The sequence below is a fragment of the Mustela nivalis genome (assembly GCF_964662115.1).
Source record: "Mustela nivalis genome assembly, chromosome: 18".
Lineage (NCBI taxonomy): Eukaryota > Metazoa > Chordata > Mammalia > Carnivora > Mustelidae > Mustela > Mustela nivalis.
Genome location: NC_139037.1, coordinates 33,387,425 through 33,401,697, shown reverse-complemented (window position 1 = coordinate 33,401,697; position 14,273 = coordinate 33,387,425).

Genomic DNA, 14,273 nt, shown 5'->3' with positions numbered 1-14,273 from the left:
GGTGGGCCTACCCAGTGGAATTTTTTAAATCTCTCCAGGACTGACAACTATCCTCCTCAAGCAGGGAAACGCATGGGGGCAGCATTCATGTCCTCAGTTAGGAATAGCGTCCTTGCTTCACCCACGACTTAGCCATTCAAGTGATGAATCAGTCAATTATTTTTAGTGATTTTTACATCTGGTTTAACTCCTTGAATTGGAGGTGGCCAGGTTTAGGAGGAGGGGTGACTCCTGGGACAGGACGGGGATACGGGACACAATAAGAAGGGGTGATTGAGTTTTTCTCCATTGAGAATGATATTTGCGGTGGGTTTTTCATAGATGGCTTTGATGATATTGAGGTATGTGCCCTCTATCCCTACACTTTGAAGAGTTTTGATCAGGAAGGGATGCTGTACTTTGTCAAATGCTTTTCCAGCATCTATTGAGAGTATCATATGGTTCTTGTTCTTTCTTTTATTGATGTGTTGTATCACATTGACTGATTTGCGGATGTTGAACCAACCTTGCAGCCCTGGAAAAAATCCCACTTGGTTGTGATGAATAATCCTTTTAATGTACTGTTGAATCTATTGGCTAGTATTTTGTTGAGTATTTTCGCATCTGTGTTCATCAAGGATATTGGTCTATAGCTCTCTTTTTTGATGGGATCCTTGTCTGGTTTGGGGATCAAGGTGATGCTGGCCTCATAAAATGAGTTTGGAAATTTTCCTTCCATTTCTATTTTTTGGAACAGTTTCAGGAGAATAGGAATTAGTTCTTCTTTAAATGTTTGGTAGAATTCCCCCGGGAAGCCGTCTGGCCCTGGGCTTTTGTTTGTTTGGAGATTTTTAATGACTGTTTCAATCTCCTTACTGGTTATGGGTCTGTTCAGGCTTTCTATTTCTTCCTGGTTCAGTTGTGGTAGTTTATATGTTTCTAGGAATGCATCCATTTCTTCCAGAAAAAAAAAAAAAGAAGGGGTGATTGAAATCAGCTGGCCGAGCCTCATGGGACTGACCTTTGAGAGGTCACACGACGACAGCAGGTCCGAGCCTGCTGGAGGAAGGAGAGAAGAAGGCCTCTGGACTTGCGGGTGGTGCAGACAGCAGGTGTATAGCTAATGGCTTCGGTGCCAGGAGCCGCTGCCAGGTGACTGGGTGAGTTATGGGCCCAGGTTGCCCCCTCCCTGGCCTGGCCCAGCCCCACCAGGGAGCCAGGTTTGGAAGAAGATGCAAGCCCTTTTAAGGGTGAAGTCAGTCCAAGGAGCTGACCTCCAAGGACTCCCAAGACAAGGTTCAAGGGCGCTTGTGGGAACTCCATGCAGCTGCAGGAACAGGCCGGGGCTGCAGTGAGCAGAGAGGAGGGAGAAGCAATTACTCTTGGCTGCGTTAATTCAGTAATAACCCCTTAGCATTTAGTGAGTATTTCCTGTGTGCCAGGCACTGTGCGGAGAATAGAATAAGTTTATACTCATGAGGTACCTAATCTCACTACCCCGATTTTACAGAAGTGGAAACTGAGGCTTGTTGAGAGAGTACATGGCAGAACTCTGACTCAAACCCAAGGTAGCCAGCCTTCCAGAGCCAGGCTCTCGGCCCTCACAGTGGCTGCCTGCTGTGGTCGGAGATTTTCAGAGTGGTTCAGAGCCCAGACTCCGGACAGTTGGCTGGGCTCAAATCCTGCCTCTGACACTTTCTGGTAGAGCCCTGGGGTCTTCAAGCCGAATTTGGAAGCCATAAGTCATGCTTAATCCCAGGGGATGAAGCTGTTGGTTTTATGGTTCTTGAGCCATTCCATCCCTAAGCAGGGCTGAGTTCTGTCTTTTAGTTCACTGTGTTCCAAGGGGTGGCTGGAGACCAACTGATGGGCAGAGAGGAATGGGGCGGGGGTGGGGTGGGGTGGGGGGGTTGGGGCGGCCGTGTTTGCTGTTGCAGCGGAGAAGCTACAGACAGGAAGGCAGTCGCTGCTGTGGGCCCAGGTGTGTGAGAATGCACGCCTGGCAGGCGTACGAGCACATGGTGCCTGTATTTCTTTGTGCCCCTAAATCAGGCCCTTGCCCCGAGGGGGTCCAGGCCTGTGCTTGTTTGCTGGAAACACATCCTGGCTTCCCAGAGAGGAGCTGTCGTGGTCCAAGAATGAGCTGATCTGGGGGCACAATAGTGTGCGGTTTTGCAATACGAAAATAGATCTGTTTCTCTGGCCCTTTTATTCCACACACAATGGGATCACCAGGCCACTCTTTCTTTCTCTTTCCAACAACAATGATGCCATCAATATCCTCCTGGGCTCATCTTTATTTGAAGGCCGGGAGGTATGAATTTTATCATTGCAGATAATCCTGCTGGCTACAAAATATTCTAAACAAAGTGAGCCGCTCCAGTTGCCCACTAAGGCCGGTTTTCTTGAATCGAACAGGCTTTTATTTGCTGAGTCCTCCTCCTGCCCGAGCCGCCAAGCTCTTCTTCACAAGACTGAATGGCCTTTGCCAATGGCAGAAGCCTTTCTGGAAAGTCATGAAACTTGACTTCAGCCCAGGAATGAGCCCTGGGTGGAAATGATGGTGGTTTTGAACGGGTCTTCCAGGGCACATTCTCAATTTCTGAGTACAGCAGCTTGCTGGATGTACTATCCCTTGCCCTGAATAGAGTTACACAGTGGGAGACTCAGAAAGACCAGAGAGAGCAGCTAGTAACTAAATTCTAGTCTAACCTTGCATTTTACAGGCGGGAAAACCAGCGTCCAGAGTAAAGAAGGGACTTACCTAAAGTCGCAAAGCTTGCAGGTGGCAGAGAAAAGGTGTGAAGTCATGTTCATTCCTTCCCCCACCCCCTGGTACCCAGCATCTCCCACAGTCTCATGTGTGGTGTGGATGATGCCAAAGTGTTTTTGGGTGGCCCGTAGCATCAAATGGCATTAAATCATATGGACTCATCCAGATTGAAATGATTCAACTTTATTTTACTTTTGCTCTGGATCATAACAGGATGAAAGGCTTAGTTTGCTGCTAGCTTGCCTTTCATTCATCTGTAACAGGATTTCTCTCCCTTTGTATCAAATGCAGAGCCGACCTCCTGTTGAGAGGAAGTAACAATATCTGTTTTGAATTTAATAACACTGTTTTGTTTTCATTGTGTTTATTTAAATGTTACCACCTAATATTACTCATTTCCCACTTAGAGCTTTTTAATGACTATTTTTAAATACCTGTATTTTTCATAAATTAAAAAATAATTTCATTTAATTTTTTAAAAGTGAGTTTATTTAGAGCATTCAGTAACACTATAGGGGCTTTACGGATATGACAAAGCTTGAGAAGGGAAGAAAGGGTATAAAGCAGCGATGTGAATGGCTGAAACTTGCAAACGACTGCTTTGCACCAGGTACTTCCTATATATAGCTTCAGGGCTGAACTAAGTCTGTTGGAGAGAATTTCCAGAAAAAAAAGATGTTTGAACTTGAACTCATTTCTCTTGCCTGCATAGCTCTCATCCATTTTGAAGTATTCTATCAGACATTTCTTTCTTTCTTATTCCTGACCATTCGCTCAATCAGAAGCAGTATTTTGCCCACATAGATGCCCATATAGGGAAGCTTGTTGGGTACTGTACTGTGGGTACTGTGTTGTCCGGAGAGTCACAGCTCAGCCCCTCCCTGGCTGTACTCCTGCCAACAAGTCATTGACTGTCTGCCGCTGACTGTCTTCAACTGCATGTGAGAAAGCTCAGGCTGAATGAATTTAGCATGTTCTTTTAAATCTTTATTATTATTATTATTATTATTATTATTAGCATTTAACTTATGATATTGTATAGTATAATGGGGGCTCCAGAGCCAGTCTGGAAGGATTCTAATCCTCTTTCTACTCCTACTTAGCCATGTGTCCTTAGGCAGCTCATCTAGTTTCTCTGAGCCCTGGCATCTGTACTTATATAAAAAGAAGGATGAGGGCAAAGCCAAGACCAAGGAAGCTGTGTGCATCTCAGACTCACTCATGAGACTCAAGTGTCCCGAGGGCACCCAACAAGCTAATCAGGAATGTGGGAAAGAAGCAGATGAAGTTAGCTGGCTTATTCACACACTGGCTTGTCTTGCAACAGTCACCATTAACTTCCTTGAAGGCAAGGTCCCTACAGCACCTGCAGCACACAACAAAGTGCCCCGTGAGTATTGGTTGAGTTGAGTTAACAGAGTTGAATGGGTTCAGACTGGATTGTACTGTGCTGCGTGTGTCTAATCATCCATTTATTCAGCAGATTTTTTTTGAGCATCCACTGTCAAACAGTGCTTGACAGCACTGTTTCCTGTCCTGGAGGGCCAACTCCAATGTCAGCCTAACCTGGAAAGGCTGAGGGATCTACTACTTCCTGGGTGACCTTGAATGAGTTACTGGATGTCTCTGGTTTCCTTGTTTATAAAAATGGGTCTAATAATAGGACCTCCAAGGAGGGTTGGAAAAAGGGAAAGAAAGGAGGGGATAAAGCAGGGAAAATTCTTTAAGAACGTGTGAGCATGGAGGGAGGAAGCAGTACACATTACCCATGATGCCTGAGGGCTGCATGCCAGGGATGGGGCAGTGATTAAAACAGGTGTGGCCCTGCCCTCATGGCATTTACAGTCTAGCCAGAGAAATAGACAAAACATAAGTAAACAAACAAAAATATGCAACTAGAAGTAGTGGCAAGTGTTGTGCAGGAAATAAGCAGAGTGTTCTGAGAGAGATTGATGGTGGGGCTACATCTGAGCATCTTGGCATCTGGTCAAGCCCGAGAAGGGAGTATACAAGAATACATGACTCAGAGGGAATAGCTTGAGAGAAGACCCTGGACTGAGAATGAGACAAGAGTGTGCCCAGGAGCTGGAGAGCACCAGGGTCTCTCTTCCTGGAGTGTTTGAGGAAGAAAATTTCTTAAGGTCAGGTAAGAAATACTGTATTAACAGGGATTGACTCAATTATTTTAACCCAAAAGTGATGTAGCTGTTCCTCTTTGGGAAGGACTCACCTTTCTGCTTCATTGTGTGGGTCTGATCACTGATTCAGACATGACAGGAGTGGAGTTTCCCCCAATACCAGCAAACAATTCTCTGCCACCAGCTGGGTGTCCTACAATCCTATCTACCCGGAGATGGCATCAGATTCCACATCTTATGGGATCCGTCCCACAAGACCGCCCTCTGCTTCAGATGCCAGTCACAAGTCCAGGATGTCACCTGTGTTTCTGACCAGCTGGCTAGAAATCAGAGGTTCCCACCCACCCCCTCCTTGGGTTCAATTAATTTGCTAGAACAGATCATAGAACTCGGGAAACTAGTTTACACACTAGATTACCAGTTTATAACAAATACTGAAGGATAAGAATTAACAGTCATAAGGAAATGCATAGGGTGAGGTCCCAAACAAAGAAGCTTCTGTCTTTGTGGAGTTTGAGGCCTGGCATGGTTGCACTTGACAGCATTCTGTTTCCCCAACCCGGAAGCCCTCCAAACCCTGTCCTTTGGGGTTTTTATGGAGGCTTCATTATATAGGCATCACATAGGCTTGATCACTGGCTACCAGTGATTGATTCAACTTCCAGCTTCCTCCCCTCTCTGGACATCAGGGGGTGGGACTGAAAATCCCAACCCTCTGTGATTGGTTTCTCTGTCAACCAGTCCCTGTCCTTTGGTGCTTTCTCAAAATCACTTCATTTACATACCCCCAGTTGTGGTGGAAAGTTAGATTATGAATATCAAGAGACTCACATTACTTTTATGGCTCTGATGTGATTTGGGGCATGAAGACAAGACAAAGAGTTCTAACAAAAAATGTTCCCATTGCTCTTATCACTCGGAAAATTCTGAGGGTTTTGGGAGCTCTGAGCCAGAAACTATGGTCAAAGACCAGATATACCTGAGAAATAAATTTTGGTCATCTGAATGACCAAGTAAGTATTTTTTTTAGGAACGACAATATCACACCTGCCATTGTCTATCTGGTATGAAATTGGAGAGAATCTTCTTCCATCTGGTCATATAGGAAAGAGTATTAGGGTTCAAAGGTGATGGCCAAGAAAGAATTCTGGAGACATCTTTGGTGCAAAAAGGTGGTTTTATTGAAGTAGAGGGACAGGACCCGTGGGCAGAAAGAGCTGCACCAGGGTCATGAGGTTGAGGGGGTGGGTGGCGGTTAGGGATAGCCTAGGTCTCAAATTTTTGAAAGGAAGTTTTCCAGGATCTTCACAGGGATAGCAATTGTTGGGAAAAGGTCACTTATTACTGTCTAACAAAACCTTCATCATGAGACCCTTCAGATGTATATTGGAGGGCTATATGCTTGGGGGGGGTGATTACCAGCTTGTATCTTGGGGGACTTAGAGATAATGGAATTTCTAAAAGAATTTTTGTATGTTAAAGTAGACTTACAAAATCATGGGGGGTGGGGATGGTCGGGCTAAGATTGTCTTTTGCCCTTAGCGAAGTCTTAATATCGAGGCAGTTGAGTCCCTAAAGGAATGTCACGCTGCCCATGTCAAGGAATTGTCAAGGGGCTGTAGGTAGTAAGGAAATTTAATAATTTTTCTTCTGTCTTTGTTTTCCACATCAGAAACATTCAGTTTCAAAATCCTATATTTTGCCAAATTAGGAAACAGACTCTGTGGGAAGAGATGGAGATACCTGGAAAGTGCTGGTCCCAGGGGGCATGAAGGTTCTGGGGGCTCCACAGAAGGGGAGGCCGGGCTCCGGCCGGGCAAGGTGACCTGCACAGTGAGTCAGGCACCACAGAGCTCTGCTGGCACCTGGCCTTTGTGGGGGAGATTTGCAGCTCCAATTTAGATCTCCATGTGTCGACATGGGAACAAGTCTCTTCTTTAAGAGTTATTACAGGCAGATGACTCTGCCATTTAAATTGTAACATCTGGGTAGTGTTAAACAAGCAAAATTCAATCAAATAAATCTGAAGATCTAACTGGCTTTATGAAGGGATTCATGAATGGGGCAGCAGCCCATCCAGCACCTGGAAAGGAACTCTCAGAAGTCCTACCTGGAAGGTTGTTGTATGAGAGAGGGTGGGGCAGGGAAGTTATTACAAAAGAAAAGAAAGGTTTGCTTCAGGGGAGGTCACCTTCCCTTAGAGGCAAGGGCTGGGGGTCTTATCCTGTAGATGACCTCATCTCCCTTTTGGGGGATGGAGAGAGCCTAAGTGGCAGATAACCTCCTTGGTGTGGACCCCCAAAATCTGTATTGATTGGCTTAAAATTCCACACATAAAGAGAATGGAACTGCAAGTAAGTCTGGGTCTGCTCTCCCATGGGCACGTGACTCCACTTTGAACCCGTAGCTTTCTCTAATAGTGACCACGTTCTTGGCCTCCAAGGTGTCCAGTTTGGGCTTCGAGCACTGCCCTGAAGTTATTATTCTTCTGGGGTAAGGCAGAGACAGGTCTCCCTTTGTGCATTAAGTAACAACTGACATTGATCCAGTGCTAGGAACCAACCTGCATATGTTTTCTTGGCCAGCCCTCACCAACCGCACTAAGGACGGGTTCTAATGATCTCCACGTTAAAGATGGGGCATCTGAGGCACAGGGAGGTTGAGTAACCTGCCTAGGGCCCCACAGGCTGTAAGTGACAGTCAGGACACAAACCACACAGGCTGGCCCAGAGCCTGGGCAAGTCACAGCAGGGCTATGCTGGCCCTTATGTTCAGTGGGACCTCCCTGTCCCCCCAAACCCAACCTGTGTATCAGCCTCTCTTTTGAGGTAAAATTTATCTCTTAGAACATCCAGTTAAATGCTCTTTAGGGCTAGTGTGTGCTGACTGACCATCTGCTCTGAAGAAATGAAAGAGAGATTTCAGGCAGCCTGACCACCTCGTTTCAGTAGATTAGAGTTGGGGTGGGGTCCCATCTCTCCGGACTTATCACAGTCCACACGTAAGCCTGACATGGTGACATAGACCCTCCAGGTTCAAAGGGTGGTCCCTGGTTCAGCAGCATGGACCTCACCTGGGAACTTGGGATAAATGCCAATTATCAGACCAGGTGAATGAGAATCATGATTTAAACCAGGTTTATACACCTTGAAGTTTGGAAAACCCTGCTGTTGACCATTATTGATTATTATCATTATTTGTTATAAGGTGGTTAGATCTAGGAAATGAGCAGCTTCCTTGGGTGAATCACTGTGGCCTTTGCCCTCCCCAGGCTGCATGGGGGACAGACCTCATGTAGGAAGGGCTGAAAGGGCAGAGTTGTACCTTGCGGGAGTTCCGAGAGTGCCACAAGTGACTTCAAGTCAGTCTGGAGCAGGATAAAGCACCAGAGACAGCATTCTAGAGGAAATGACATCCGGTGAGTCAGATGAGGGGTTCCACGAGCAGAGGGAAGCTGGCATAGAAACTGCTAGTGCAGAAAAGAGGCCCCTAGCATCAGGCATGGGTTCAGATGAGTTCCACCCCTACTTGCTGTAAAACATTTTAGTATCTGTGAAATGTCCGGCCATATATTTAACTTTAAATATAAGTGCAATCTGTCAGGGTTTCAGCCTGGTCTTCTCTGCATGTGAACTCCAAAACTGTGCTTGGCTCCCCACTCCCACAGTCTGCCCAGTGCCCACTGAAACTGTCCTGTGTGGACGCCACCCGCTGGAACCCGCCCAGGAATAGGGTAAGTGCAGCTTCCCATGATCACCTTTCCCAGACACTCAGCATGGGGGGCAAGCGCCTCTATTTGGCTGCTTCTAATTTCATCATCTGTTTCAAAGCAATGATGCTAACTCAGTAACGACACTTGCCTGTTTCCACAATCTTGTCAATTGTTAAATTGTGCAGAACCGCAGGCCAGATCTGCAAAGATTTATTCTCCTCCCCTGGTGCTTGCTATGGAAATGGTGCAGGGCATGCTGAATGAAGCCTTCCTAGAGCAGGCTTAGAGGAGAAATAACTTGTCTCCCCGTTTGATGACTTGTCTCAAATAAGGAGGCTGGTCCAGTGGCCAGATGCAGAGGGTAAGAGCTCTGGGAGATGTCTCCTAGGTCAGGAAAGGAGTTATCTAGCATGCCGCTCAGGACAGTCCTGGGAGAGCAGTGCTGTCTTCATCACTGGTCAGGCTTCAATAGGCTCGTTTGTTTGTTTGCTTGCTTTAAATTCTGATTTTCAGTGTTTCCATCCTTTCACAGCTTCCTTTTTTTTTTTTAAACATTTTTATGTGTTATTTATTTTAGAGAGAGAGAGGGGGAACCAGAGAGAGAGAGAAAGTGGAAGGGGCAGGGAACGGGGAGAGAGATAAGCAGACTCTGTGCTGAGCACAGATGAAGCCCAGGGCCGGGCTCTATCCCACATCCCTGAGATCATGACCTGAGCGGAAATCAAGCCTCAGAGGCTCAACCAGCAGAGCCACTCAGGAGCCCCCCCTTTTGCTACTTTCTAGTGCAAACCCAAAATGAGACGGGGCAAATATGTCAAAGCTTCTGCTATACAGCTTGACTCACATTGAGTGCCCATGATAGGCTGAACAAAACCAAACTTCTCAATTTAAATGGGCATCATCAGACACATGGAAAAGATATGGAATTTAGAGTTAGCTGGCTATGAGTTAGACTCTAGCTCTCTCGTGTGGCACGTATGTGTCCTTGGGCAAGTCACTCAGTTTCTTTGTGCCTTGGGGTCCCCATCCAGGAGTGGGACTAGGGTGACACAAGAGTGGCACTTCAGCAGCAATGTTTAAGGAGCCATTCAATGTCAGGGTCATGCAAATGTAGACTTGGCACTTGCAGGGACCTGAGAGTGAATGATTTCCCGAACTTTACATCTAGGTGCTTCTCTTGTCACACCCCTGTCCAGGGCCCGTCACCATATTTAAAGTGGGGGAAATAATGGTACTTCCCTCCTAGAAATGTTATAAGTAAACTGAGGATCAACTGAGATATGAGAAAAGAGAATGTCTTACAAACCGGCAGCTCTCGCTTTCCGCAAGGAGAAGGGAGTTGCCAAGATGAGACTGTGCCAGAGTAGAAGGCTGGGACTCAAACTCTGCCATCTTGTCCCCTTTCTAGTCCTGGGACCTAAGAGAGGGGGCAGAACTTTTTTTTGCTATAGATTCTCATTAGCACCAAGATGTGTGCTAACTATTGCGTTGTCTGTGCACTGAGCAAAGCCTGGTGTGTCTCCCTGGATGGAAGAGTGCTACCCAAACTGATGGGTATGCGGGCAAGAGCCTCTCCTTGGATCCAGGATTTCGGTCTTCCTCTGAGCAGATCAGGTAGACCACAGAGGGCAGGGTTCCAGAAAGGCGTGCCCGTCCCTCCCCAGCCTGGGCAGCGGAATCCCCCATGAAGCCACCCTGCCATACACGATCCAGTGTAGGGTTCCTAATGAAAAATGGCCGGGCTATTAGCGCTTTGCAAATTAAGGGTCCTTTCATTTATTACTGTGCTCTGCTAAGGATGAGCATTAATTTTTTTCTCAAAGCAAATTCACTGGAAACAGACAGTTTAGAATTTATGCTTGTAATGATGGCTACATGGGCCATTAAGACCACCTCTAAGTGAGCTTAATTTGTAGCAGATAAATGTATATGTCTACATATTTTTCAACATAGTTTATGGTGCAGCTTGCACAGCTGCGCCCAACTGATTAAATCCTCACAAAATTTAAATAGGAAACCCATTACATAGACAGTATTATAGCCATTCATCATAGAGGCAGTTTCAGGTTAACTCTTTCAGTGCCACACTGGGAGAAGCGTCAGGAATTTTTTTTATTTGTTTTGTTTTGGTCAAGAATACAGAGGTTTCCTATTCCCTTGACCTCTTTTTGGCTTCTACCTTCCTGAGGATGCTGAGGATGTCTTAGTGCTTGTTGGTGGAAGTGAAGTTTTTAGCACAGAAGATGAGACGCCAGGCTCATGTAGGCAGTTGGACCCTTGCTCCCTGGTTGTAATGGTCTTCACAGTCCCAGTGCACATGACATGTTCATCACATGGCCTAGCCAGAGCATTTAGACCCCAGAAGCTCCACCTTGGGGGTCCCTTCCAGCTCCTGAAATTGCTTAGTTCTTAGTACGCCATAAGGTGCAGCAGTGTGTAGTAGTCATGTAATAGTGGCCAGAGCCTGAGTTCTGGCCTCAGGTGGACATGGGGTTTAGTACTCGCTCTGCTGCTTGCTGGCACAGTGCAACCCTGGGCAAGTTATCAGAGAGCCAAGTCATGCCGCGTGCTTAGCACAGTTGTCAATGGTCAGTGAATGGAATCTTGTAATTTACGGCTACTGCTTGAAGCGGACGCTGTCACTGCCCCCGCTCACAGCCCGCTGGTCCCACCATTCCAGCTGCAGGCACCTGAAGCTTTTGGCTTGAGGAAGGTTATGCAACAAATAAAATGATCATAGTTATTCAGAACCTGGGTTCTCTAAATTCAGGCTCTTCGCATGACTACATGTTCTTGTGAGTTTTGTTTTGAAAAAGTTCATGTACGTAGACTCCCTTGATACACTAAATATATCCCAGAACATTCCCATCAGGGTCTTTTAGGCTCTTGTTCTAAATGTGTTTAGAGCACATACGGTTAGGGGGGATATGATTTAAAAGAGCGAGTGCCCAATTAGCATCCAGTAAAGAAACCAGTGTTTCTTTCTTTTTTTTAAAAGATTTTATTTATTTATTTATTTATTTATTTATTTGGCAGAAATCACAAGTAGGCAGAGAGGCAGGCAGAGGTGGGGGAGGGGAAGCAGGCTCCCTGCTGAACAGAGAGCCCAATGCTTTAACCCACTGAGCCACCCAGGCACCCCAGAAACCAGTGTTTCTTGAGCCCTTTCCAGTCACTCAGCCCTGAGATCAAGTCTGCGGCTCATACTTCCTGCCTGTGTGATCTTGTACAAGCTGCCTAATCTCTCAAAGCCTCAGTTTCTTTCCGTGTAAAATGGAAACAGTAATAGTACCCACCTAATATGACTATGGTGAAGGTGAAATGAAATTATCCACATGAAGCCCGCTTGGGCTTGCACTTTGGATAGAAAGATACAAGGATCCTGACATCACCTTGTCCTCATTTTGGAATAAAGAGCGGGCTTGAATATATGGAGTTTTAATACAGTGACATGTATTCCACAATTGAAATATATTCACATTGTTACAAGACGGGATGATAAACTGTATTTCTAGGAGAGAAGGCTGCTGCCGAAGGCTTCACACAAGTAATAATGTCAGCATGTAGCTTTGCAGGAGGGCAAGGGATGAAGTTTCCAGGCCAACAAGGAAAGGAGGGCCTCCAGGACTGGACGCATAGCTGGGCAGAGCCAGGAGTCTTTTTAGGGCTTTTGGTCCTGCTGAAGCATCTATCATAGCAGAGGAAAGGGAACAGGGAGGCAGGAAGGTAGGCAGCCTTGGGATGTTGAAGCACCTTGTTTGCCATCATATGAAGCTGAGTTCACAGGGAGCCTTTGGAAAGTTTTAATCGGAGCATGATGGGACTGAATTTGCATTTTAGAAGGATCTGCTTTGCAACCACATGGAGAATAGCTTGAAAGGGAGCTAGAATGGCGGCAGGGGGAGCATTTAGGAGACAATGGCAGGTGTCTCATTAGCACCAGACGAGGATCTAGGGCTGTGGGAATGGGAGTGGAGAGACATCTCGGAGGGGGAATCATCAGATTTGGAGATTGATTAAAGGTGGGGTGTGAGGGAGGTGGCAAGGAAGATGCCGAGCCTACAGCCTAGTGCCAGCCTCCCCCTCCATCTGAGGCAGGAGGGAGACTCGCTTTGTGGGGGAGGGTAAGGAAATGGAGCCCTTTGGGGACATGTTGTATTTTAGGTGTCTTTAGAGTAAATTTGAATTTCTATTTATTGATCTCACTTCTAGCAAGGATCCCTTGGCCTGAAACAATACCTCCTAGGAGAAAAGAAATTGATGGATGTGTAATTTTCTCTAAAACCCCAGTGGATGATTGTTGGCACCCAGCAAATCTCCTTCCTGTAAACTGCTTTCGATATAGTGAGGGCTCCGACTGGCTGTTTATTAACTCCGGGGTCACAAGTAAGCAGCATGCTTCAAAATGTGACCAATTAAGGAAAAAGCCGAGATGTAGGCCCGTCTCTATGTGTGTGTTTGAAAGGAATCAAGTGAAATGTTCTAAGCATTCAATTTCACCTGTCAGAGTTACTGGTTGTCACTGATGAGTGTCCAGTTCTCCAAACCCGTATAGTTCATTAGCACGTTGCCTCTCTTCTAAAGAACTATGCGATTCGCTCCCCGGACATCAGTCAAGGGAGCCAAGCAGACACTCTCCGTTTCCCCTCTGATACAATAAAGCAATTTTTTTTTTTTTATCTTGAATGAAAAGACACTAACACTTAAGTATCTAGTATGTGCCGGGCATCATGCTAATAACTTTATTACAGTTGTAAGTGAAGAGGCCGTTAAAAGTCCTGACCATTTAGTGCTTGTTCTTGGTCAGTACTATACTAAGACCTCCAGATACATTATCTCAGTTAACACTTTCCTTTTTTTTTTTTTTTTTTAAGATTCTGTAAGATTTTTTTTAAGATTCTAATTTTTTTTTAAGATTCTATTTTTTAAAGATTCTATGTTTTTTTTTTTTTTAAGATTCTATTTATTTGACAGAGAGAGAGAGCGTGCACGCACAAGTAGGCAGAGTGGCAGGCAGAGGAAGAGAGAGAAGCAGGCTTCCCAGTGAGCTAGGAGCCCAATGTGGAACTCGATCCCAGGATCCCGGGATCATGACCTGAGCTGAAGGCAGCTACTTACCCTGACTGAGCCACCCCGGTGTCCCTAAGCATTATATTTATTTATTTGTCAGAGAGAAAGAGCACAAAGCAGGGGAGTGGCACGCAGACAGGGAGAAGCAGACTCCCCAATGAGCAGGGAGCCCCATGCGGGGCTCCATCCTAGGACTCTGGGATCATGATCTGGGAGAAATGCAGAGCTTAACCGACTGAGCCACCCATGCCTCCCCAGTTAACATTTTCAACAGCTCTTCAAGGCAGATCTGGTGTTTGATTCCATTTTACACATGAGAACATTGAAGCTGTCGCAGGTAAATTTATTAACAAGTTTACCATGCAATCAGTGAGTGACAGAGCTGGGATTCAAACCCAGGACTGATGGGCTCTGAAGCCACATCTTGGCTCTTTACAAGCCCTTCGGCTGCCTGAGTCACATGGACTGGCAGCGCTGCTTGCCTCCTGTCACCCCTGCTAGACACTGAGCGGCTGAAGGGCAAGACGTCTCACACTGCAGCAGAGTGCACCTAGTAGGTACTCAGTGAATGTTTGCCAAACTGGAATGACCCCAGGCTCCC